Source organism: Momordica charantia (assembly GCF_013281855.1).
Source record: "Momordica charantia cultivar OHB3-1 chromosome 9 unlocalized genomic scaffold, Mcharantia_2.0 BLBB01000009.1, whole genome shotgun sequence".
Taxonomy (NCBI): Eukaryota; Viridiplantae; Streptophyta; class Magnoliopsida; order Cucurbitales; family Cucurbitaceae; genus Momordica; species Momordica charantia.
Window position 1 is genome coordinate 18,632,981 of NW_028275167.1, and position 5,736 is coordinate 18,638,716.

General features: G+C 35.4%; 1 pseudogene; it reads left to right on the forward strand.

Moving 5' to 3' along the window:
* The first annotated feature begins 742 nt into the window (after nucleotides 1–742).
* On the forward strand, nucleotides 743–2,263 carry LOC148209133 (lignin-forming anionic peroxidase-like; annotated as a pseudogene).
* The last annotated feature ends 3,473 nt before the right edge of the window (nucleotides 2,264–5,736 follow it).

Consider the following 5,736-nt stretch of genomic DNA (forward strand, 5'->3'; position numbering starts at 1 on the left):
TTCAGGCTCAGTCAACACATTGCTTAATACTTCTAGAGCCTCTTGCTCTTCCAATACATACTGGATTTTCATGGCCCAAATCTCATAATTATCTCTATTAAGTTCTCCCCTTTGTTCAATTCAGCAATTATATTTTTTGAAGCAGATGCCATATTTTCAGAGTCTACATGTCATATTAGCACATATATCAATTCAAATGCATAACACACTACCTCTTAATATTTTACAATTTTCAAATAAATTTTATCATAATTATGTTGTTCAACATCGAGTCAAAATTTTACTAAGTTTCCAAATCATCATCAATGTTTAAACCAAATAATTATAGACAAACTTATCAAATTGTAAAATAAACAAATACTTTAAAAAAAAGTATACGAGAATAATGAGACACAATCATCATTCAAATGACCAAAGTAAAACCCCGAAAACGGGCACAATTTTTTTTTTCATTTAGTATATATATATCAGCAACAATACATACATAAATATGTACATGAAAACATTTACAATTGCATCCGACGAACAACAAATGAATTTTTAGAATTTTCATAAAGAACTGTTGGAATTTTGTAGTTGCAAACAACCACTCCACGTTTGTTTCTGTTGAGACGGATCATTTCTCCATAGACTGAGGCCTTCTACCTTTCCAAAGTAGCTCCCGTATTTCAAATCAAAAAATCCAAATGAGAAGGAGCTGATTTTCGGCATTAATCCATGGAAGGCTTTCACATACTAAGTAATGCAGGTGCAGGCCACATCGTACGTATGTTGGCTGCACTTTTCACCCCCTTGTTTTCCTAGTTTAATTTGATACTTTACCTATTTGATAAATTATTTTAATTATTTGTTCTTTTTATATTTTCTATTTTTAAAGAACAAAAAGACATGCCCTTTCGTAAATGTTTTTGGGTTCCTATTTTTGAAAAAAGACTCTTCTTTATTCATCAATATTAGTCGGAATCCATTTTTTTTATTGAACTTTGATACCATATCAAGATTCATGAAGTTGTATCTCAAAACTAATTGACTATGAGAGGAGTAGCTCATATATATTTTAAATATTTTTTAGGTCCGTTATACCTAGCTACTGAACGTCTAAAGATGATGGCTCTTCTAGGCTGACCAATCTTGGTACGGTCCGATTTTTTTAGATCATATGCTTGTTTGAACTTTTTGAACTATGATATCATATCCATGTCACTGACTTCCATCTCAAAACTAATTGGTTATAGCAACAAAAATGTGTTTCATTGCAAATCTTTGTGACAAAACGTTGTATCGTCAATGAAAAACACAAAGGATTGCATTTCGGCGAAGATGGATGAGACAAAACACGTTCGTTGCTAAAACTAAATAGCAATTTTGTTGGCTTTCAGCAACGTTTATTTTTTGTTGCTGAGAACCTGAATTTTTGTAGTGGTATGATAATTAAACCTCCACCCTCAATAGATGAAGTGAGTACTATTTACTGCTGAGCTATATTAATTGCTCGCGTTGCAATGGATCAATATTGCTCGACAATACTCTTTATATGATTGGTGAACAAAGTGCAGCACCGAAAAGAAACTTCGCAAGAGGTTGTGGATATACAAGACTAAGACTGAAGTTAAGAAGATATGTCATGGCGTCATATCTTGTGTAGACATTCTTATTGTTGTTGCCAGAGATGCATCTTTGGTTGTGAGTAATTGCAAGATCTATGCTAAAATAACATTTAACGATTTTCGTAGTATACCATATATTATTACAAAATAGTTTGGTGGTCCATGCTCGATAGTAAAACTTAGAAGGAGAGATTCTAACGCTGCAAGCAAAACTCTAGCCAAGAGCGAGCTTCCAGGCTCCCAAGAAATCCTTGATAGACTTATCTCTCTTTTTGTAAGCACGGCATGAGATATGGTTGCACTATCAGGTAATTAAATCCTATACATTTTGAATTTCTCTCTTGGAAATATTATGTATTGGCATGGAATCTCCATTAAACATATCTATATTAAACCTACTACATCTTTTTGTAAACACATATATAATCAAAGTAACATTGATGCGAGTTTGATAGCACTCGTCAAAAAAATTGTCCATGGTTCGGTGGGAATGGAAATTTGACACCACTTGATTTGGTCGCGAGCAATCCCTTTGACTACTTTAAAAATTCTTCTAATTTAAATATAACTTTGCAACTACCATGATTAAAAGGGAAGATATCAAGCCTCTCACCGGTTTAAAAGGAAAAATAAGAAATATATGTGTTGCCAACTAAATTCTTTTTGCTTTATTTAAAGTCTATACACCATGGAAGATAATTATTCGGGGTGTAATTCTATCGTTGGGATCAGTTCTTGGACAAAACCTACCTGACCCAAGAATTTTGGATTTAGCCTCGGATTGAGTTGGTCTCGGTTCGGTCATTTTTATTTTTTTCCACCTCTCTGAGAAATTAAAATTAATCCAAAATCGATCTTAAGATTTCATTTTGAAAAATACAAAATCAAAATCGTGGGCTTCCTTTTATATTCACTGAGATAGAGCAAAAATTAGAAATCAAAATCGTGGGATTTTACAGAGAGAGAGGAGGGGTTGATAAATTAAAAATCAAAATGGTGGGATTTGTTGCTCTATTCACGCAGAGAGAGTGGGCAAGAATTGAAATCTGAAATCTAAACCTAGCGTGACTCTCTTCTACAATGCGCACGACTGCGTCGGCACCTGCCTGACGACCGCTCGACGGCGTGTGCGTGACCATGCGACAAGGATTCTGTTTCTTCCTTGTCTTCTTCAATCTTTGATCTATGCCAGAGAGAGAGAGTGGGATTTTGCCGGAATACTTTGCGTGGCGTCACGTGCCATCGTTGGGTTTCAAGTTCTAGCTGCTACGTTCCATCCGGCCCCTTGGAGTCGCCACTGCCTTCACGCGTTGAGAGAGAAAGCAAAAGAGAAAACGTAACAGCTAGGTTTAATTTAACCTTCGATTGTTTGGGTCAAAACCGACTCGAACCGACAATATTCAAAACGGACCCAAATTGACAATTTTCATAATCGAACTGAATCGACACGAAGTGATTTAGTTCGGCTTGGGTTTTCAAGTCAGTTCGATCATTTACACCCCTAATTTTGAGGAGAAGAGAGAAAGTACCTTGGCATTGAAAATTTGCAGATGTATTTCCCATTCTTTTAAACTGACCTCCCTTGTCATTTCGAGTGTTGTTCTTTTGGAATATTTTGTTCGGTTGAAAACCTCCTTAATTTGAAAAGTCAGTTTGAGCAATATTCAACTATTCCACGGGATTATGTTTTTCCAGCCGTGCCTCATAGGTGAAATGTTAGTTTCGTTTGTAAATGTAAAACAAATTATTTTTATTCAATAACGTTTTGTTTATTGAAGTTTTAAAATTGCATTAACCGAAATCCAATAAACTAACATAGGTTATTTAATGTAACTAGAACAATATATAATAAATACACACGGTATATAATTGATATACATAGTATATAATGGATATACAGTCGGATCACGTTCCAATAATAACCATTGTCTATAGTATATGGATAAGGATGGGTACCTTATCCTAGTGACACTATGGATATGACCCTCTTCGTAAAAGTTACTAATCACTCGTTCATGTGGAGACATGCAAGTAGGGGTATCATATACAATTAGTTTGTATAAGATCGGACCACAAAATTATTAATCTTGAGTTGTAATACCTTTAACTAATTAGATTAATATTTCACAAGATGACTATGTAACTCGATCTCAATCCTAAGTGAGTTATGGGCGTCTGCATATAAGGAATTATCCTTTCATTTGAATGAGTGAGACTGGCCCAAGATGTAATCGTCTAGTGTTTTGGGAACGAGTCCGAGTGGGGAGTTGGAAACATAACTTTGCGAGATGGAATTCACTTCTTCCCGACTTTAGGGAAGTAGATGAGTTGTTCCCTAAGTGCTGACTTCGGGTCTTGAACAAGAGGTCTCGCCTTCTCACTGGCTTGAGAGGGACTTTGTTTTATGGTAGGACCATAAATGATTGTTCATTAGAGAATTAGCGATACTTAAGAAGGAAGAGTAACTACAGGGGTAAAATAGTAATTTGACCTAGCTGTAGTTACGGACGACTCGTGAAAGATTTGCTTATTCATTATGGTTATATCTATGGACACAAAATATTCTATAGTGTGAAGAGTGCAAGCTAAGGGTCTTTAGTGGGGTGACTTAGAGTTAATGAATGTTGATTAATTTAATTAATGAGTTTAATTAATTAATCTCGTATGATTGAAGCTTCTAATCTATAGGTCCATTAAGTCCTCTTACTAGTTCAGAACGGGTAAAATGAGGATCAAGAATTCAAAAGAATTTGGAATGTCCATATTTAATAAGGAAATGTATATAACGACAACAAATCAGAGTTTTAATGTCGGACAAAAAAACACGGAGGAAACGATGACGGACAAAAAGACATGGAGGAAACAATGACGGACAAGTTAAAAAAAGAGCGTTAAAATCAATAAATAAATAAATAAAGATTTTAATGGCGGGTCAAGCTCGACATTAAAGATTACCCCATTTTTAAACCTAACTCTAATTTTCACCCCAAAAATATATGTCTCCCAACTCCATAGTCTTCGTGGGAAGAGTGAGCGAACGGGAGTGTGAGCGACAGAGAACTCCGATAATGCCCTCCATCTTTTCGATCTCGATGGCAACGTTCATCTCTTTGAACGGTAGCACCTTTATCTCTCCGAGCAACATTCAGTTTGGTCCCTATATTTTTCTCCTTCCTCTCGATCTTCTTTTCTCTTTTTCCTCTATTTTTTTTTCAGATAATCTTCTGGAAAAAAGGACGAGAAGACGGGAAGCTCATTTTCCTTTCGATTTCCCCTACTTTAATCTGACTTTCTGGTATATCTCTGTTGGATCTCATCTACCATCGCAATTTTCGTTTCCTTTTTTTTGGATGATTTTGAATGTGAATGAACATTTTTTCTTTCATGAATTTGTGCAAGAAGGGATCTCTTTAGATGTGAAATGTATTCTTCTCATATTTCATAAAATCAACAATTGTACATCAAGTCTTTAAATAATACATCAGAGAATAAAACAAAACATAATAACTACGTTCCAACTAACAACTAAAATAATTAATTAATTCTTCTAATACTCCCCCTCAATATGAGCCGAAAATATCAACAAGACCCATCTTAGACATAAGAGTACGAGAAACAGAAACAGAAAGAGCTTTAGTGAAACCATCAGCAAGTTTGGGAAGCATATCGAACTAGAAAAAGACTAATGAATCTATCTTGAACACGATCACGAACAAAATGGAAATCTAATTCAATATGCTTAGTCCTTTCGTGAAAGACATTATTGGTAGCTAGGTAGACGGCCACCTGATTGTCACAGAAAACAAAAGCAGGCAGAGAGAACGCAATCTGTAAATCAGCAAACAAGTGAGACAACCATAGCAAATCATAAGAAACAGTAGCTAATGACCTGTACTCTACTTCAGCTGAAGAACGGGCGATGGTCGTTTGTTTCTTGGATTTCCAATAGACCAAAAAATTGCCCATAAAGATTCAAAAACAAGGGGTTGAACGACGAGTGTCCGAATAGGAACCCCAGTCAGCATCAGCAAAAGCTCTTAACTAAAAAGAAGTAGAAGCAGCCAAGAAAATACCCTAACCTAGAGAACCTTTCAAATATCTCTCAACAAATATAAAGCAGCAGCTAGAT